We start from the raw sequence: 22,569 nt of genomic DNA, 5'->3' as shown, positions 1-22,569 counted from the left end.
CAAAACCTCTTTGACATCAGTCACAGTAACTTCTTATTCAATGTATCTCCAGAGGAAAGGGAAACAAAAGCAAAAACAAACTATTGGGACCTCATCAAAATAAAAAGCTTCTGCACAGCGAAGGAAACAATCAGCAAAACTAAAAGGCAACCAACAGAATGGGAGAATATATTTGCAAACGACATACCAGATAAAGGGCTAATATCCAAAATCTATAAAGAACTTATCAAATTCAACACCCAGAAAACAAATAATCCAGTGAAGAAATGGGCAAAAGACATGAATAGACACTTCTCCAAAGAAGACATCCAGATGGCCAACTGACACATGACAAAATGCTCATCATCAGGGAAATACAAATCAAAACCACAATGAGATATCACCTCACACCTGTCAGAATGGCTAACATTAACAACTCAGGCAACAACAGATGTTGGCGAGGATGCAGAGAAAGAGGATCTCTTTTGCATTGCTGGTGGGAATGCAAGCTGATGCAGCCACTCTAGAAAACAGTATGGAGGTTCCTCAAAAAATTAAAAATAGAACTACCCTATGACCCAGCAATTGCACTACTAGGTATTTACCCAAGGGATACAGGTATGCTGTTTCGAAGGGACACATGCACCCAATGTTTATAGCAGCACTATCAACAATAGCTAAAGTTATGGAAAGAGCCCAAATGTCCATCGATGGATGAATGCATAAAGAAGATATAGTATATGTATACAATGGAGTATTACTCAGCAATCAAAAAGAATGAAATCTTGCCGTTTGCAACTATGTGGATGGAACTGGAAGGTATTATGCTAAGCGAAATTAGTCAGAGAAAGACAAATATCATGTGACTTCACTCATATGAGGACTTTAAGACACAGAACAGATGAACATAAGGGAAGGGAAGCAAAAATAATATAAAAACAGGGAGGGGGACAAAACATAAGAGACTCTTAAATATGGAGAACAAACAGAGGGTTACTGGAGGAGGGGTGGGAGGGGGGATGGGCTAAATGGCTAAGGGTACTAAGGAATCTACTCCCGAAATCATTGTTGCACTATACGCTAACTAATTTGGATGTAAATTTAAGAAGTAAAATTTAAAAAATAAAACTAAAAAGCTGGGTACTAAAACTGCTTTGGTTTAATCAACAAGCCTTTTTACTGTTTTTTATCATTTGATGCAGATCCCCAATTTCCAAGTTTTAGACCACAGGACCTCTAGGGAAGGAACACCATCTTGCTTATCTTCTATTACTTTATAGAACTGAATACTATGCTTTGTGTATAGCAGACATAAATATTTATTGAATTTTAATTCTAAACATTATTGTTGAGTTCCATAAGTACCCCACAATGAATGGTATTGGGTTAATATGATTTTAGTGTCTCACACTTCAGCATTCTACTCAACAACTTAGAGAGCATGTAGTATTATCCATAAATTATCAGTGAAACTGTGTTTCTGTAGGTAGGATTTGTCTTTATAACAGACTTTCATTGGGGGATAAAAATGATTTCAATGTAGGCCAACTTTGTTTAGATATGGTGAATACCACATAATATCCCAGGTCATTCCCATAGTTCACAGCTAAAACTAAGCCATTACTTTCATCTTATCCTTTGGGGAACAGGTTAAGGAGTGATCCATAATCTCATTGGATGAGGTTCTATTTTACAAAATATCCAAGTAAGATTTAAACATCGCTGAGGAGGGGCGCCTGAGTGGCGCAGTTGGTTAAGCGTCCGACTTTAGCCAGGTCACGATCTCGCGGTCCGGGAGTTCGAGCCCCACGTCAGGCTCTGGGCTGATGGCTCAGAGCCTGGAGCCTGTTTCCGATTCTGTGTCTCCCTCTCTCTGCCCCTCCCCCGTTCATGCTCTGTCTCTCTCTGTCCCAAAAATAAATAAACATTGAAAAAAAAATAATAAACATCGCTGAGGATACTTTAGGCAATAAACTGAGGTCAGCTTAATAAGCCATTTTATAAACTACTTATACAAATAATAATAATAATAGCTCTTTTTTATTGAGAATTTTTGTGCCAAGCATATTGCTAAAACTCTTTATCACCATGAGCTCTTTTAACCCTCACAACAACTCTGTGATGTAAGGCGATATAATTATCTCCATTCTACAGATAAGGAAACTGAGGTTTAAGGTAATTAAATAACAGGTAACAAAGCTGGCTAATTAGCAGAGCAGGGATTTAAATCCTTGTCTGTCTTACTACAGAGGCTAATAAGCTCTTCTTCACCATCCTATTTAGTCATTCTGTGGGCCTTCTATGTGCCAAGCGTGGCTCTAGATACCAAGAGGAAAAGACAAATTAGACATAGTCCCAGTTCTCAAGGATCTTACATTTGTGGGAAGAGAAAGATGGCCCATTGCAATGGTTTTTCCTGTCATTTTGTCCCTCTATAAGGTGGCTTTCTTATCTGGCATCCATAATGAGTACTCTAGGGATTCCTGCCCAACTCATGGGAGTCTCTCTAAAAACTTGCCCATGGGAAGATAGTTCCTCAGGGATCCTCAATCTCAATTTCTCTTTTCTTTAGCCTTCATCTCTCACTTAACCTAAATGTCGTCCTTTTCAATATGCATATCTGAGTTTCTAATTAAACAATGCTGTCTGTCCCAAGAATTGTTGCTAAAAGGTCTGAAATTCTTAATTAAAAAAATACAGGAATTTCCAGGACTTTTGGCAGTGAGTTTACCCAAAGGTAAGAACAAGATATTAGGAAAGTGTTAATAAGGTGTAATAGGCCAACTTTCTTTCCCCCACAACTTTTTTTTTTGTTGTTTTTTTTTTTTTTGTTTTGTTTTTTTCTGCTGCTCTCTGGGAGCCAGTGTTGATTAGGCAACTGAAAAACAAGTTTACCTTCTCTTTCTCCATTTCTCTTTGGAATATTCCACTCTCACTGACACTTTATGGTATAGCTGATTCCTGCCATACTCAGGCCACAGTACCTATACACATAGCCCACTCAGGAAGGCAGAAATCTGACAGACAAGAATTTGAACAAGGACAATGGACTCTGTGTTTCTTAATGTTCATCGTAAAAGAAAAGTTTCTAAATTTTAATCCGTTGACTACTACTTTTTTTTCCCTATTAATTTCTCACACTGAAAGACAAGGTTAAAATCTGTTTTTCAGAAATGTGTCTCTTTATGTTCTGTACTTACCCTCTCAAATTTATTCCCTAATATAAAGATTGGCGAGGACTGGGTGCCTGTGTGGCTCAGTCGGTTAAGTGTCCAACTTCAGCTCAGGTCATGATCTTGCAGTTCGTGACTTCAAGTCCCACATTGGGCTCCTCACTGACAGTGCAGAGCCTGTTTGGGATTCTCTCTCTCTCTCTCTCTCTCTCTCAAAATAAATAAATCAAATAAGTAAACAAAACAAAAAGACTGGTGAAGACTTTACAATGGTCTGAACCAACTTCAGTTTGGGACAGTATGAGAATCAGAGTATGATGTTTTCTAGGCCAAAAGGAGACAATTCTAGGGGAGAAATGTTACTTGAAAAACATTTCACAGGTTATGTGAAAAGACACGGGCAAAACAGCATGTGTAGCTGCGGTTTTTAAGATAGCAGACCTAACCAGAAGAGACAGGACTTATGTTGGAACACTGGAAAATATAAGAATTTAGCTTGAAGGGTAGAATGCAGATGGGGGGTATGACCCAAGGGAAGGGAGAAGATTCTGTAGGGCTCTGAAGACCAGAAATGTTGGGACTTAAAGTCGCTGACCAATGGGACTCTGTAGGTTTTTGCAGAAAGGTGCGAAGGAAACCTATGGACTCCAGAATCAGATAGAACTAGGCACAAATTCCAGCTCTATTAACTGTTGGGAGTTTAGTTTTTGTTGACTACAAAGTGAGGTTAATGAGGCTTGCTTCACAGAATTAAATGAAATAGTGTGTAAGATAAGATAAGATAAGTCAAGACAATTCCAAGATTTCTAGCTTAGGCACTGAAAGAATGGTGATGGAAACAGACTTGACTGAGGGTGAACAGACATGGTGACTCTGGGTGTTTCCATTTCTGATATGTTGGGGTGGAGGTAAAGTTAGAGGATCCAAGAGATTATGCCAGGAGGTGTTTGGGAATATATAGAATAAGTAAGAGAGGAAGCCTGGAACTTCCTAAGTCATTGACCCAAAGAAGATGGATGCAGTCAATAGACTCCTTGAATTTCTAAGGAATAGAGAAAAAGAAAACAAAAGCTATGGGTTTAGAGCCATGAAGATTAGCGCTCCCCTCCCCCCTGACTGTACACATACAAACAACCATATGCTCATCAGGATCATCCTTGTAAAACATAAATCTAAAACATGAACCTGATGTTGACACTCTCCTTATTAAAAACAGCCTCATTTACCTTTCAAGTTCAACAGTATAACAGTAATACCCAAATCTTCACAATATAACCCTGGCCTCCTTCCATATCACACCTCTCCCTGTGTGCTCTCTCTGTCTCTCTGTCTTTCTCTCTCTCTGCCTCTCTCTCTACTTCCTCTCCCTCTACCAACCACCCATAAAAACTCTTTACCTTACTCAGAACAAAATAGCTTCTGGGTCTCTATATGCTATTCCCTGGGTGAGCAGAGGAATGAAATAATATGTTAAGAAGATTATTTTTGCAAGGACAAGAAGGGGATTGCAGTTTACTTTTCCCCACTTCTACTTCTGACTTCAATAGGATACTACTACACTTCCCATACTGAGTGCTGGCAAAGACATAATAGAGCAGTTGGAACCCTCAAGCACTGCCTGTGGCAATGTAAAAGAGAAAACCATTTTGTTAAACAATCTGACAGTTTTTCATATAGTTAAGTATACACTTCCCCTATGAGCCATCCCGGGATTCCACTCCCTATTTTCTCAAGAAAAATGAAAAGACTTCTACATTAATGTTTATAGTACCTATATTCATAATTGCTCTAAACTGGAAAAAAAATCTCAAATGTCAATCAACAGGTAAATGGATAAACAAATTGTAGTATCTATTAGTATTCTATTTTATGTATATGTGTATATATACATATATATATATATATATATATATATATATATATATATAATCAGCAACAATAAGGAAAACACTGATATACACAAAAACATGAGTGAATCTCAGGAACATCAGGCTGAGCAAAGAAACCAGACACAAAGAGCGTATGCTGTATGGCATCATTTATCTAAAACAAATCTGAGGTCCTGGGGAAAGTTGTGGGTTGTACTGGGAAAGAGCACAAAGGTACCCCTTTTAGGATATTATAAATATCCTAAATCTTTTTTAATTTTTTTATTTTTTTCAACGTTTATTTATTTTTGAGAGAGCGAGAGACAGAGTGCGAGCAGGGCAAGGGGCAGAGAGAGAGAGGGAGACACAGAATCCGAAGCAGGCTCCAGGCCCCGAGCTATCAGCACAGAGCCGGACGCAGGACCCAAACTCAAACCGTGAGATCATAACCTGAGATCATAACCAGATGCCCAACCGACTGAGCCACCCAGCCCCTCCCCTAAATCTTTTTTTTTTTTAAGTTTAATTATTTATATTGAGAGAGAGGTAGAGAGAGAGAGCGTGCAAGTGGAGGAGGGGCAGAGAGAGAGACGGAGAGAGAGAATCCCAAGCAGGCTCCACACTGCCAATGTAGTGTGGGGCTGGAACTCATGAAATTGTGAGATCACAACCTGAGCCAAAACCAAGAGTCGGCCGCTTAACCAACTGAGCCACCCAGGTGCCCCTAAATATCCTAAAGCTTGATTAAGGTGATGATTATAAGGGTGTATATGTGTGTGCATACGTATATACCTGTATATGTATATATACTCATATATACATACATGTATATGTGCAAACAATTACTTATATATACACATATATACATACATATACACTTAGATATGCATATACTTAGATGTATACTTACATACGGGTATGTGTAAACACTTGTACAAACTCATCAAAATATACACTTGAATGTATGCATTTTTAAAAAGTGAAATCAAATTTTAAAGGTTGATTTTTATTTTTTTTTAATGTTTTATTCATTTTTGAGACAGAGAGAGACAGAGCGTGAGCAGGGGAGGGACAGAGAGAGAGCCAGACACAGAATCCGAAGCAGGCTCCAGGCTCCGAGCCGTCAGCACAGAGCCCGACACGGGGCTCAAACTCACAAACCACAAGATCATGACCTGAGCCAAAGTCAGACGCTCAGCCGACTGAGCCACCCAGGCGCCCCTTAAAGGTTGATTTTTAAAGATCCCTGTCTTGGAGAACAATAAAAATGATCTGATTTATTTTTTTAATTTTTAATTTTTTTTTAAGTTTATTTTGTGAGAGAGAGGGTGTGTGTGCGTGCATGTGAGCAGGGAAGGGGCAGAGGGTGGGGTGGGGGAGAGAAGCCGAAGCAGGCTTTGCACTGTCAGCTCAGGGCCCAATTCAGGGCTTGAACTCAAACCATGAGATCATGACCTGAGCCAAAACCAAGAGCTGCCCCTTAACCGACTGAGCCACCCAGGTGCTCCTGATCTGATTTCTTTCTTATTTTTAAGTTTATTTATTTATTTTGAGAGAGAGAGAGATACAGTGCAAGCAGGGGAGGGGCAGAGACAGAGGGAGAGGGAGAATCCCAAGCAGGCTCTGTGCTAATAGCACATAGCCAGATGCGGGGCTCAAACTCACAAACCATGAGATCATAACCTGAGCCAAAACCAAGAGTCAGTAGCTGAACAGACTGAGCCACCCAGGCGACCTTGATCTGATTGTTATTAGAAAAACCTCTAGCATCTTGAAGTTTGTTTAGGTATACAGTATTAAAGTGAAAAACTGCATTAATTATGTAATTAGTTGTCTAACATCTGTCTCACTGCCTTCCTCACTGCTTTGAAGAGCAGGGACTGTGTGTGTCTTGTTCATTGACTGCTGTATCTGATGCCCCCCTACGTTAGGTAAGAAAGGTGTTGGAGGAATATACAAACAGCTATTTTCTTTGGTCCTCACAGAGACATCAAGCGCTAAATATCTCAACTCTGAGCGACTTCTGCGTGTAACTTTCATGCCTTTCACCCATTGTCTTCTGAAATATTTTAAGCAAGAGATCAGTCATTTGGTCTTTTAAAACTAGGAATATAAAATAGTTGTCAGAAAGGAAAAAAATCATTGCTCAATCATGATTCAAGAGCTGCAAGATTTAAGACCAAACGGGAATGTGGTACTGCTGCACTTGGCTTATGGGACTACTTGCTGTGAGTTTGCCTTTAAAACACAATGAGTAGGTAACCACTGACCTTTAGAATACAATGGAGGAGTAGTTGTCAGCAAGAAAGGATGAAACAGCTAATTACTAGGCACAACCAAGAACATTTAGAGATGTAGAACTATGTGTAAATGTCCCTTCCTCTAGAATACCAATTGGAAAATCCAACTATCAGTTCCAAAATGTTAATATCTTTATAGTATTTCACTGTTAGTAAAGTGCGCCCTTTTTACACCTCTTCCTTTTCAGAGAGAAGGGTGAACATGCCATTGTGAACACTGTTGGGTTTTAAATAAACGTATGTATGGGGTGACTTGAATATCAAAATAGGCTTCTGTGTAGTGTCAGAAAGGTCCAGTCCAGGCATCAAGGTATGATGCCATGCTACGGTTATCTGTGAAGGGTAGAATGATTCCAAAATGCAAGAGGAGTCAGACTGAGGAAGGTAAGAAATGGCAGAAGAAATAACCTTAAAGAATTTTCCCACATAAGCAAAACATTCTGTAAGAAACATCTAGATTTTAAGGAGCCACCAGCTATAAAATTCATATTGCTCTTTATATAAAATGACTTTGTCTTTTAAAATATAAATCCCCTGCTAGACTTTGGTCTTTCAAATGCTGTAAATATTTAATGCCCCAGATAGTCTCAAAAGTTACCCAATGCAATAATTTATTTAAATAACATCAAGGTCTTTTTTTTTTATGTTTATTTTTGAGAGAGATAGAGACAGAGACAGAGACAGGGCATAAGCGGGCATGGGCAGAGAGAGAAGGAGACACAGAATCCGAAGCAGGCCCCAGGCTCCGAGGTCTCAGCGCAGAGCCCGACACAGGGCTCGAACCCACCAACTGTGAGATCATGACCTGAGCCAAAGTCAGACGCTCAACAGACTGAACCACCCAGGTGCCCCCCTCCCTTTTTTTCTTAATGAACCTGAATGAAACATTAGATCTTTCAGGACATTTTTAATGGTCAGATTGGATAACTTAATAAGGGAGAACAACAAGACAAACTCGACTTATATTCAGAGGAAATCAAATTCATGCCTAGGCCTCAGTGTTCTTACTGATAAAACAAGAATATTAACTTACACATCACAGCCTTTAGACATGAGAAAGCACTATATCCACGTAAGGTCTCATTATTATCATCAGCTAGATACACAGAGGCTGGTTTCATTACAGACGGCCCCTGATTTACAATGCAGCAGCTTAAGGATTTTTTGACTTTACAATGCTGCGAAAGTGATCTGCATTCAGTAGAAACCATCCTTCAAATTTTGGATTCTGGTCCTTCCTGAGGCGAGTGATACACAGCACTCTCTTTGCAACGGGGGGTAGGGGCAGTGGCCCCAGCCCCCAGTCAGCCCCGCCATCACAAGGGCAAACAATCGATACACTGACAACCATTCTGTCTCTCACTTTCAGTACAGTACTCAATAAGTTACATGAGATAGTCAACACTTTCTTATAAAAGAGGCTTTGTGTTAGATGATTTTGCCCAACTGTGGGCTCATGTAAGTGTTGTGAGTGCACGTTAAGATGGGCTGGGCTAAGCAACGATGTTTGCTGGCTTAGGTGGATTAAACGCATTTTCGAATTAGGATATTTTCAATTTAAAATAGGTTTATCAGGACATAACCCCGTCAAAAGTCCAGGAAGATCTGTATATTCATATGGAGGGACAAATACAGAAAAGGTAAAGTCTTTGAAAATTTCTCTTTGTAACCTCATCTGGAACACGCTTGTTCCGCCTAGTTTTCATATTAGCTATAGTCTGACATTTGTGTAGTCAACCACAGCCACGGCGAGCAGGATGGCATTTATCTTTTATAATAATACAGAATGCTCTGCCGTAAAGTAGGGTCACTGAAATGAGTAATAATCCCACCAGCATCTAAGGTACAACCAGCAGGGTCCAGGTCAACAGGCAAGCAGCCGATAATTTGCCCCACAACACTGAATTTCATCTGCCCACAGCCTCTATCTACTGATTATACAATCAATACACCTCAGATGAGAAGAGCTAACAACTGACCGGGGCAGATCAATGCTAGCAAATAAGCGCTTCATGACAAAAAGTTTGATAATTACCATTCTGAAGCCGTGTAAATGTTGTTTCTATTGTAACAACATTCATGATGATACTGCTATGATTGCACTGTTATTATAGGTTTAATGTTAGGCAATCAAGCTACAGTGGTCTAGATATCAACAAACAGCATCAAAAGAAAACATCAAATTGTCCCTATTCTTTTGACACTGTAGCTGAGAAATTTTTCTATGTTAGTGGCCCTAAATGAACAATAATAAGTGACAATTTAGTGGAAAACACTATTTTCACATCTTACAAAAGTCATGCAATATAGATTGATACAAGTATGATTATTTCTAGGGCCACTTGAACCAGGGGATTAAAATAAATTCAGTCCTGTGACCATGGTTTTCTTTCTTTCCTTTTTCTCACATACATCATTTAAAGAGGATTTATGTAAATTTTCTCTGTACTCCTAATTTTTCAAGCATTAGTGCAGTCATAAGTATAGGGCACCTTGGCTTGATTTAATTATTACTGTTCCTAATACGGCACACTTTATTTTATTTTATTTTATTTTTGAGCCCTGATTGCTAGTTCATTCTCGATCATTAACATTTAGAAGAACTAGTCATTACTGGTTTTCAATAGCTGCTTGGGTTCCTATAAGCACTAAGAGTCTTAAAACACAGAAATGGAAAACAGACATTTCAAAGGTTGGGTTCGAGAAACCCTGGGTGTGTGGGCACTGAAGCACACAAACTCTTCACTTTTCCATTTGCCTTTTAAAAACCACAAAGAATTGGGTCTAAAAAAACTAGGACACCTCATTTCTGTAAGACGCTTGCTCATATAGAAAAGTGGGAACCGATTCCAAAATGAAAGTCTTTTCAAAAGAATGGCAGTCACTTTGGGCCATAATAACCATTTCTACAAGGATATGTCTGACTTTCGATTTGTGCGACACACGTTTTTAATTGTCCCTTCCATAAATACATCCTCCAGCTGCACCCAGACGGCAATAAAGTTACCTGTCTAAAACTTGGTCTCCACATCCTGAGTGGCCAAATCTCTGTCTGGAGTCAATCAGCCGCCTTTCCATGTAGATAAGAGACACGGGGGGGAAGTGGGGAGCACCGCTAAAGAGTTTGTCAATAGCTCGGGAGAGAAAGGGCACACCAAAAACCTTTTGTGAGCAGCAGTGCGAGCAAGATTTTCAGCATGCTCAGGGGTTGCTACTAAATGTCTTTTTCAACCGCATTCTCTTTCTTTCCATGCAGCTTCTACCTCGAAACAGAGTCAAAGAATGTGATGTATATTAAAATGCTTTGCCTCTCAGATGGGGTTCATTTTTATTCAGGGACAATTTTGCTGACTGACAGGTAAGCGCTCGGTGCTGAAATTGGACCTGTACGAGAGCTTTGCATTTCATTTGCTCCATTACACCAGTGCATGAATTACTGGGCTTCCACGTTGGCATCTTTCCATTACTTTCAAATATCTGACATGAGCAAAATGACTCATCTGACATTTCACGTAACAAATTTGTTCCAAAAAGAATAGAACATTATTATACTATTTGATATACGTGGGTACTACAACCTTCTACCTTAATCTGACCAGAAATTGTAAGTGTATAAATAGTAGTTGGTATCAGTTTAAGAAAACACACTGCCAGTGACAGCTGTAGAATATCGCGGCAAGAAAGAGTTCTGCTTTTCCGTGTTGCCCACTGTCACTGCACCCTACTTCCTGAAATGTTAACAAACTTTATCAAAGGCATAGCTTTGTATTTTGGTGTCCTTGCCACCCCTGAGTAAACCTGGAGGCATTACTGATTCCAGTGCACCAATGTGTCAACTTTTTCACTTTTAATCCGTTGCTTTAACATGTGTTCATTTTCCCTTACAGAAGCATACTTCTTGGAACTGTACAAATACCTAATAGAGTCAAGGAGTTACAAGCCCTGTATCAAATAGTCACTCATAATTGTAACACTGCTATTTGCTGACCAGAACAGAATTATCTGGTCTTCAAATCCTTCTAGCTCTCACTTTCCCTTTGAATGCCTTTTCTTTTTTCTAGAGTGACAATTATACAGACCATGACGCACAGCCTTAAGATTACTTCTCAGCTCAAACCTAACATCACACCCACTTATCCAGTTTGCCCTGTAGAATTAGGAAGGTGCTTTAATTCTTTGCTAAAGGCCGGTGTTATCCTACAGAGCCTTGCTCCAGGTAGAAGATTAGAGAAGAAAGAAAGAATCCTCGGCTTTATGACTCAGCCAGGAGTTTTTCCCACCTCTTCACTTAAAAATACCTCAGTGACACATTACAATCTGCCATCTAAAGCTGAAGATCACAGAACTACACTCAAAGAAGGGTTTTTCTAGGTGACAGTATAACATTTCAGAAAGTAGGAGCATAATTATGTGACAGCAAAATTTAAAATATCATGTTCACTGTTAGTATGAATACATCAAATTAATACAGTATTATTTCCATATGAAATTATTAGCCTCATTATTATATAATGGTATTTTCTTTAATAAACGGCCTCCTTACATTATAAATGTTAAAGTACTTTATACTATGGTATATCCTTCTTACCAATGTTAATTTACCTTCAGGCATTACTCATATGTTGAATTTATGGAAAGCTACGATAAAAGAAAATGAGACATTCAAAAAGTCTCATTACTTTTGTCGTTATAACCGTCTGGGAATTCACGGCATTTCCCTGGTATACCAGCACCAAAATGATCTGCCCACTCTGGGGAAACATTTAACTAGAATGCTTATGGAAGATACTGCATATTTGAATAACATATACCTTTAAAGAAATGGTATTAATAAATGGTCCAAGAAAGTAAATCTTTTAGAAATAAACTCCTTGAAAATAGCTCTGGTACTGAACACAAGCGTTCTGTCCACAGAAACTGAATGAATGAAATTCTTTGCAAAATTTTTATCTTGGTTATGAGCGGTGGCACTATTTAAGTGTCCATGATGATCTTTTAAGTCGCATTTTTAAATTGTGCAAGGAGGCCATTTCTGAGCAAATCGTAAGCATTCTCTAGCTTCAACAGTGCTGTTACCATTATTCTTGATATCCCTCTCTCACTAATCCTAATCTGCTAGCCCTCAGAACCGGGAATTTCACCAACCATTCTCCCCACCTGCTCCTACGCTTGCTGACTGCCATCGGGGCAAGGCATAAAGTCACATTCACTTGGATCACTGACCACATTCATGTTGGGCTGCGGGGTAATCCAACAAGCTTTCTATTTCTCTCACAAGATATATCCTCCTCCATTCAAACTTGCCCCTGACCCTTCATTTTCAGCAGACGATTGCTTCTTCCCAAGTTACCGAATATATCAAAGCCACTGAGCCCCACATCCCAGAACTTCTGTGCCCTTTGCTTCAGATCTGTGGCTTCTTTTGCTTCGGCCCCTCCCCTCTCCCACCCGTTTTTGATCTCATCTGTTCTCACCTTCTCTGAGACATATTCTACCATGTGCCTTCCCTCTATGCAACATCTCCACAGCAGTGCTCAGATCTCCCAGATCTGGATATAGCAGGTCCCCAGGAAAGGGGATGCCTGGTGGGTACCTGCGAGTCTGATGCACACTTTATAAGTAGATAGACAGCAAATATTTGCTGGGAAAATAAATGAATGATTGTGAGGGGGAGCAAAAAACGGGACCCCAAAATACTCTACTTTGGCATGTGGATTATGTTGAGCTGAAGGCAATCAAGACCCAGCAGACTTAAGAAACAATTTTACCTCTCCCTTAACTACCTAAAAGAATTTGTTCAGGGGGCCTGGCCCAGAAGGAGCTATTACCAGAGATAACTTTTTACCTGAAAGACCTATCTGTAGGTCAGGGCAAACGTCTAATTACCAAATATTTGCTCTTCCTATTGTCCTGTGAATTACCCTCTTCCTGTTTGAAGCCCTAAGCCCCTATCCCATTCCTTACTCAGGATGGTGTATAACCCGCAATTGCCCAACTTGTCCTTGGGTCTCCTATTTTTTATGGGGCTTCCATGCGTATGTAATTAAATTTGTTTTTCTCTTATGAATTTGTCTTCTTTCAGCTTGATTAATAGACCAGCCAAAAGAACTTAGAAGGGTAAAGGAAATATTTTTCCTCCCCTACAATCAAATATTGAATAAGATCCTATAAAGGCTTAATGCTATGTGAAGCCACAGGCAAACAGGAACAGCAACAAAAATTATAAGGATATTTATGTTTGGTTTATTGGTCCTAAGTCTCTTCAAACATTGCCACTGTGCTCTGAATCTAAGGACTCTCACTCCAGATGATCTAGCCTTTAGCTCAAGATATTTTTTATTTTGATTTTTTGTACCAATAAGTGTCTCCTATCTAATAGTACAACAGGACTAAAATATGGCAGGCTGTCTTTTGAAATTAAAACATGCAACGAACACTCTGATACTCTACCAGTGTCTGATGAACTTCTGCACACAGGGTCCCAAACTTGCACTTTTATAAGCAAAGTGGAATCGGGGCGCCTGGGTGGCTCAGTCGGTCGTGCGTCTGACTTCGGCTCAGGTCATGATCTCGCGGTCTGTGGGTTCAAGCCCCGCGTCGGGCTCTGTGCTGACAGCTCAGAGCCTAGAGCCTGCTTCAGAATCTGTGTCTCCCTTTCTGCCCCTCTCTAGCTTGCACTCTCTCTCTCTCTCTCTCTTTCAAAAACGAATAGATGTTTAAAAAAAAATTATAAGCAAAGTGAAACCATGTTATAAGGTAGTACAGATCATTTTCAGTCTGTGGCTGGTTTTTGTTGGTCCTACAGGCTTCTAAAAAGTAGAATTATTCACACCAAACTATCTAAAAATTAGGCAACTTTGATCAGATTTGAAGAAACAGAAGCAGATAAGAATAGCTACCAGCATTATAGTAGTTTCCTTGTGAGACTGTTCCTGCTGCGTATCAATAACAACAAACATTTATTTAGTTCTGACTGCAGATAAGGAACTGTCTTCCCCCATGTAAATGAATAGATATATCTCCATTATGAGGAGACTCAGATAACGGTATTTTGTTAAATTCCTGGAATGCAGTTGTTTGAAAGAAGATGATAAATCTATTCCTCTAACAGATTTAGCATTGCCACAGGGATTTCATCATAGTTCAGTCATAAATTAATTGCATAGTAGATTTATTCATCTACCATTCTCCTATAACAAGTCTGATCGTGATTGCTTTGCATGTCTCCATTTGGCACACTGGAGTTTTATTCATTTAACAGGATTATTTATTAATCAGGCATTTATTGAATACGGTTTAAAGGAACTCAATGGGTCTGATACAGAGTGCATCAGATCTCTCATTAGGATTATTTTTATTTCAGGTATTCCTTTAAATGGGCCTCATTGTATTTGGGGGAAGTATTACTCATAAGATGAATATTTGCTCTTAAATACATTTAATCTAGCTTTATGAAATACCTGATATGGGGCTAATCCAGTTAAAAAGAAAAAAATTAACTATGTAGCATCTCTATGATTTTGGTATTTAGAGGGGGAAAAAAAACCACTTCTAAATTAATATCCGATAAAGGAATAATCCTAGTTAAGAAATAAAATCCTCCCTGATCCAAATGGCAACTTAAAAAAAAAAGAAAAGAAAAGAAAAGAAAAAAAAATATCACCAACAACTATAAAAACTCCCCACACAAATAAAACCTGCCAGTTGCTATCAAATTCACATTATCAGGCTGATACGCCATTTTGCCTTATACCAGAGAAAAATTGCCATTGCAACAAAGAGCATTTTATTTGAGGGCTAAATGAGTAATGACTGCACTTGAAGCTAATGCACAGAGAAGATTGAGGAAAGAAGATCGGCCAGGACTAGGGCCCAAGCTTCCCTTGATAACTACACTCCTTGAATATTCTAACCCACACCTCTCCAGCCAGCCACTACCTTCACAAAGAGAGAAACTGAGCGAAAGGATGGGATAAGAGATAAGAAGGCAGGAAAATCAGGGAATTTGAGAGCTGGAAGAGATTTTACAGAACTACCGAGGGACAGTAATAATAGAGATTCAGAATGAGGTTCTTTTTTTTTTTTTTTTAACGTTTATTTATTTTTGAGAGAGAGAGAGACATACACAGAACCCAAAGCAGGTTCCAGGATCTGAGCTGTCAGCACAGAGCCCAACGCGGGGCACGAACTCGTGAGCCGAGAGATCATGACCTGAGCCGAGGTTGGACACTTGACCGACTGAGCCACCCAGGAGCCCCAGGGAATGTGAAGTTCCTAAACAAAACTCATTTTTAAAATGGGGGAGAGAAAAAAATGCCAATGACTCAGAATCATTTCGATGAATACATTCCATCGGATTACATATGCAAATTTAGCGAAATACCTCCAAGAAAATCACCATTCCTATAATAAGCTGTAAGAAGCCTATGATATTTGCATCTTGATTTATAGACCTTTACCATGTAAGCAGAAACATTGCAAGTAACTGAACTTAGAACTTTTGAAAATGAAAAACATTTATTTTGAAGCAGTGAGATGATATTATCACCAGTTATTAATGGTTTTCCTATTGAGTTGTCTCTAGGTACAATTGTTCCATGAATAAAAATCACAGGCGCGTGATTTGAGTGTGATTTTTATTCATGAGGCACAGTCTCAGAACACATACTTAGTTTGGGGCTCTAACTGTCTCGCATTAATCTAAGCAATCCAGAAACTGAGGTAAGATGGCCAGAGCACTCAGATGAAATTCTAGGACTGGCCTTTCAACCACCATCACTGAGTCGTTGCCGAGACCTGACTACTCCACCTTGTGAATATATCATGAATGCTTCCACTTGTCTCTTCCACAGCTGTCCCCCTTATTCCAGTTTTCAGATCTGGACTTTTCCAGTAGCATCTCCAGGACCTCTCAGAACCCATACCCCATTCCAGACATAGTCCTTTGTGCACTCCGTAACCAGAGAGTTCTTTCAAAGTACCAGCCTGTGCATTTCATTCCCAGGCCTTGTGCCTTCAACACCTTCCCATTTGCTTTTAGGATAAAGGCCAAAACCCCTGCCGTGGCCCAGGGGGCTCTGCAAAATCTGTCTCTTTCTCCTTCTTCTCCTGTTTTGCTCACTTGCTCCACCTAGGCTGGCCTTTTTATTTATTTTTTAACACTTTTTTTTCTTTTTTTCTTTATTTTTGACAGAGAGAGAGCACCTGGGAGTAAGCAGGAGAGGGACAGAGGGGGAGGGGGACAGAAGATCTGAAGCAGGCTCTGTGCTGACAGCAGAGAGCCTGATGCGGGGCTGGAACTCACCAACTGTGAGATCATGACCTCAGCCAAAGGCGGATGCCTAACTGACTGAGCCATCCAGGTGCCCCTAGGCTGGGCATTTTAGACTTTCAGTTCCTTCAGTACCAAACTCTTTGTTACCTCAGGGACTTTGCATATGTTCTTCTAGCTGTCTGCTTTGCCCCACCCCTTTGTCTCTAACTCCAGTATATCCTTTAGATTTATGCTTAACTGACACTTCTTCAGGAATACATTCCTTGATCACCCTAGCCCCACCCTGGCCAAGTTAGATCTCCTTATTTTAAGCTCAAACAGCAACTGTTTACCACAACTGTAAGCAAACAATTACCTCTCCAGGACTCACTTGCAAACTCCATAAAGGCAAGAAAGGAATTTGCTCTCGTTCACCTGTTTCCCCAGTACTAGGGAAGCACACAACACAACACAACAAAACAAAACAAACCCACCTGCTGAATGAATAACTCTAGATCCACAGAGCACAGTGACCAGCATCTTTGAAACCAGTTTGGATGGCCATGCTGTCAAAGAAAAAGTGAATCCTGGTGTGGCACTCAAATGTTGGACTCCGCCACGAATCACGTTAGCAGGGCTGTGCCAGGACAACAGACAGAAGTACAGAAGAAATCGGACGCAGGAAAGCCTCGGTTTTTATCTTCTTTTTTTTTTTAAAGTTTATTTATTTTTGAGAGAGAGAGAGACAGACAGACAGAGCAATGAGTGGGGGCGGGGCAGAGAGAAGGAGACCCAGAATCCGAAGCAGGCTCCAGGTTCTAAGCTGTCAGCACAGAGCCCGACGTGGGGCTCGAACTCACAGACCACGTGATCATGACCTGAGCTGAAGTCGGAAGCTTAACGGACTGAGCCACCCAGGCGCCCCTTTATCTTCTTTCAATTTTCATCCCTCCCATCTCTGTGTCTATCTTAATAGCAATCTTTTCCTCCAAGAAATCAAGCTGAGCCCTAAACTGAGCTTCCTCCAAATGGAACCCCACTGCTACCAGTGCACTAGCTTAGATAGACACTCTTACTCAAAACTCTGTGTTGATCTCTTGCCTGACTTTGTGACGAAGGATTTGCACAAGAGAGAAGCGAGAACATAATTTTTCCAGCCCACAGCTGCTGCTCTGTACAGTGCTGCGGCAGAAATGTGAGTGTTCCTGCTCCACAAACATCATGTCCACGCAGAGGTCACCCGCAGCTCCACGGTCCTGTGGAGAGCATTTTAATGTGCCACTGATAGTTGGGTTGCATACATCACATAAGCCTGACAGTAGGACTGAATTCATGTTAATCAGGACAATCTGAGAGCTCTTTGGATAACCCAAGACTGAGCCAGTACCACTAAAAGAGCTGCAGGAAAATTTCTGCTCCTCTATTACATCATCCAATAATTCCATACCGAGACCACTAGATTTGAGACTCTTTACAAATACACACAGGAATCTTTTGATCAACTGGTAACACAGAAGCAGAATTTCCTTCTGGAATACTGGTTCCTATGGTACCTGTCCTCCCTCAAGCATCTGACTTTGGCTATTTAATGACACTCCAATGCTGCTTTCCACTACCACTAGTTTTTTGTTTTGTTTTGTTTTTTAATGTTTATTTATTTTTGAGTTATTTTTGAGAGAGAGACAGTGCAAGTGGGGGAGGGACAGAGAGAGAGAGAGAGAGAGAGACAGACAGACAGACAGACAGACACAGAGAGAGAATCCAAAGCAGACTCCAGGCTCCAAGCTATCAGCACAGAGCCTGTCATGGGGCTCGAACCCATGAACCACGAGATCATGACCTGAGCCAAAGTCGGACACCTAACTGACTGAGCCATCCAGGTGCCCCTCCACCACCACCACTGGGTTTCTAATCCTAGAATCTTGTCTCCCTGAGAAATACTTACAGATCAGGGCCCAATTCTTAAGTACACATTTACATGAATCCTTGTTAAAAGCACAAGAGACCGCGCTAACTGAGATGTTTTTAACATGTATGTTTTCCATTTATCTTAAAATTTTTTAATGAAAAGCATCCTTTAGCTGGTTATTCTTACACAATCCCTCAAACCGCATCCACTCATGAAATGTCGAGTGGGGTTCTCAGACTGCCAGCTGAAAAGCCTCGATTTGTTTTGATTCTGCCACAACTTCTTAACCTCCTTTCCTGTGGCTGATTTAAAAAAAAAGAAAGAAAGAAAGAAAGAAGAATGTTAAACGTCATATTTCACGGCTGTGGCGAAGAGGTCTGCTTGATCCTTCCACCATCAACTAGAAGCCCCGACAGCGGCCTTGTGGTTCATAGGCCTTTAAGACTGCCCCTCTGTGAGTCAAACAATAGCTCACATAGGATCCAGCAGCCAGACTGAAAAGAAATTCCAAATTCTGCCCCAAAGGACTAATTGAACTTAGCAATTTGTTCTTTTTCATAAAAAAATACTTGTAGTACCTTTTTGTAATACAACAATAAGCTACCATGCGGATTTCTGCAGAATTCTGGAACAAAGCCAGAGCAACAATAGCTCTTTTTCCTTAGGAATAAGACCCATATGTCAAAATTTATCTAGAAACTCAATTTGGCTTGCTGCTTCATCATGCTAGGAGAATAACTACAAAATTATATTACTGTTCATTATGTCCAGGGGGACCCCAATTTATGATGATTTGTGCCAGAGTAAGTACAGTAGCCCTAGCAATGGCTATTGCTGTGTGGAGATGTGCCAGTCTCATAATGGTTATGAGTGGATCATAATACTATCCTTGGTTTTTGCAAATGTTTAATTGACATGAAATATTCAACAGCCGGTAGAGATAATTTGTAATCCTCAATTCCTTTTTAGCCCCATCTAATTTACTCAACAGATTTACAGGCTACATACACCCACGCTTGCACTCACACACAAATACGTGTTGCTGTATGACAAAACGATATTGTGCGGCAAACTACCTCTCTGTGAAACCAGCATCATCAACTTTCGAGAATCCAGCCTTCCTATTTATTTTTGTAAGCCAAAAAAGTAACACCTGTGGCATGACCAAGACTCGATCACTTGTCATTAAGACAACGGGGAAACCGTTTGAAAACGGTGTCTTTGGCTGAACGTAGAATCACTTGGGAAGTTTTGAGGTTTTTGTTTTTGTTTTGTTTTGTTTAATTCCTGACCCGGGCCACACTCTATCTCACTTAAATCAGATGATCTGGGATAAGATCCAGACATCAGGTCTTCCTCCAAAGCTCCCCAGGTGATTCCGATGTGCAGCCAAATTTTAGAAAAATTGCTTTAGAATCTGTTTATTTCCAAGACTTCTTTTTCTCTTCCTCTAAAGTAACAAGCTATAGCAATAGTAAATTACAGAATCCTCACATGTCCGTTTTGGAAACAATCTAAAATAATCATCTGATGTGATGTCTTCATTTTCAAGAAGGGGAGATAGAGACCCAGAGGAGTCAAGTGACTTCCCCAAGTTCTCTAAGCAAGTTGGTGGCAAATTTTACAGCTAAATCTTCCTGCTCCAATCTACTGTTCTCCCCAAGATACCACACTGCCTGAGTACTGACTTTCTTTTGTTTTTAATTTCTACTTCTTTTTCTGAGCATCCCTGACCCAATTTATGAATTAAAAAAGTGTTTGGAGCCATTACCGTTAAGCCACCTCTGCCATGTTAGGTGAATATAAAAGTTAAACCATTTGGAGGGGTCCTCGTGACCTACACTCTGCTAGGAAATGCAATGCGCAAAGATGAGAAAGATGATGCCCTCTCCAAAGAATCTAGAGTCTAGTAGGAAAAATTAAGATAAGAACACACATGACTCTGGCATCGGGCAGACCAAGTGAGGAAGCAATGGATAGTCCTGGGACAGCTTTTTGGACTATGATTCCATCTCACACAACTCTAATAGCAACGCTACTACAAGGTCCAATGAAAAATCAAAGTATTATCAGCTTGATAAATAATAGAAATGTAGGCCTTTATTCGTCCTGAATTAAGTTCTAGTCAACGAATGTGCTTTGCACCTCAACCTTACTGATACTATGAAACTACTACTTAAAATTATTACCCTTACTATTTTTCCACTATGAGACAGTATCAGAGCACAAAGGGTAATATTCATTCACATGAGGAAAAACAATACTATTAAAATAAAATTGTAGAAGAATATTTAATCACACTGAAATGTTCAAAACGTATTTTTAAGTTTAAAAAAGGCAGATTAGGAAAAAGACGCTTCAACAAATGGTACTGGGAAAACTGGTCAGCTCCATGGAAAAGAATGAAACTGTACCACTTTCTGACACAATACACAAAAATAAACTCAAAGTGGATTAAAGACCTAAATGTGAGGCATGAAACCATAAAAATCCGAGAAGACAGCTCTGGCAGTAATGTGTCTGACATCAGCTGTAGCAACATTTTCTAGATATGTCTCCCGAGGCAAGGGAAATAAAAGCAAAAATAAATTATTGGGACTACATCAAAATAAAAACCTGCACAGAGGAGGAAACAATCAACGAAACTAAAAGGCAATCTACTGAACAGGAGAAAATATCTGCAAATGACATATCCGATAAAGCATTAGTATCTAAAATATACAAACTCATAAACTTAAATATATATAAAAATATGTTCTACAACCCAACACCAAAAAAACAACTAATCCAATTTTAAAATGGGCAGAAGACATAAACAGACCTTTCTCCAAAAAAGACATCTAGATGGCCAACAGACACACGGAAAAGATGCTCCGTGTCACTCATCATCAAGGAAATGCAAATCAAAACCACAATGAGATATCATCTCACACCTGTCAGGATGGCTAAAATCAAAAATACAACAAACAACAGGTCTGGTCAGGATGTGGAGAAAGGGAACCCTCTTGCACTGTTGGTGGGAATCCAAAGTGGTGCACCCACTGTGGAAAACAGCACAGAGGTTCCTCAAAAAGTTAAAAATAGAACTACCACAGGATTCAGTTAATTGCACTACTGAGTGTTTACCCCCAAAACACAAAAACACTAATTCAAAAAGACATACGCACTCATGCATTTATTGCAGCATTATTTACAATAGCCAAATTATGCAAGCAGCCCAAGTGTCCACCACTGGATGAATGGATAAAGAAGGTATGTTATATATATGCACAATGGAGTATTACTCAGACACAAAAAAGAATGAAATCTTGCCATTTGCAACAAGGTGGATGGAGCTAGAGAGTATGATGCTAAGCAAAATAAGTCACCCAGAGAAAAACAAATACCATATGATTTCACTTATATGTGGAATTTAAGAAACAAAACAAATGATCAAAGGGAAAAAAAGAGACAAACCAAGAAACAGACTTTTAACTATAAAGAACGAACTGATGGTTTGCAGGGGCTGGGAGGGACAAGGGAACTAGGTGATGGGGATTAAGGAATACACTTATCATGATGAGCACTGAGTAATGTACGGAATTGTTGAATCACTATATTGTATACCGGAAACTAATACAACACTCTATATGTACTACACTGGAATTACAATAAAGTAATTAAAAAGTTAGGTTATAAAATAGTACATGCTGTATAATCCTGGGTTTTTTTAAAGAAATAACTAATTTTTCTATACACTTATGGGAAATGTATCCAGATAAAAAGTAAATACCTCTAAGTAGTGGGATTATAGGATTATTTTTATAATAAGAAAAAATATTGTAAAAATTCCATGAAGGTAACCTTGGTATGATTTAATTCATCACAACTTTATTTTTCTCTTCTGTAAAATAGGAATAATAGTTACAGCAGGATTGCCGTTTAGATCAAACGGTGTAACGTCTGTTTATTTTTTTATTTTTTTTCAATATATGAAATTTATTGTCAAATTGGTTTCCATACAACACCCAGTGCTCATCCCAAAAGGTGCCCTCCTCAATACCCATCACCCACCCTCCCCTCCCTCCCACCCCCCATCAACCCTCAG

At 39.7% G+C, this 22,569-nt stretch overlaps 1 protein-coding gene across 1 annotated transcript in view; it reads right to left on the bottom strand.

The window, feature by feature from the left end:
- The window catches only part of CAMKMT (calmodulin-lysine N-methyltransferase), a 408,013-nt gene that overhangs the window by 168,482 nt on the left and 216,962 nt on the right, over positions 1 to 22,569 (bottom strand). The window lies entirely within an intron of this gene.

This window comes from Lynx rufus, unplaced genomic scaffold (genome assembly GCF_022079265.1).
Source record: "Lynx rufus isolate CCGP_SWC_20201006 ecotype Redwood Valley unplaced genomic scaffold, mLynRuf1.p SCAF_8, whole genome shotgun sequence".
NCBI lineage: Eukaryota > Metazoa > Chordata > Mammalia > Carnivora > Felidae > Lynx > Lynx rufus.
This window is presented reverse-complemented; position numbering and strand designations above follow the sequence as displayed.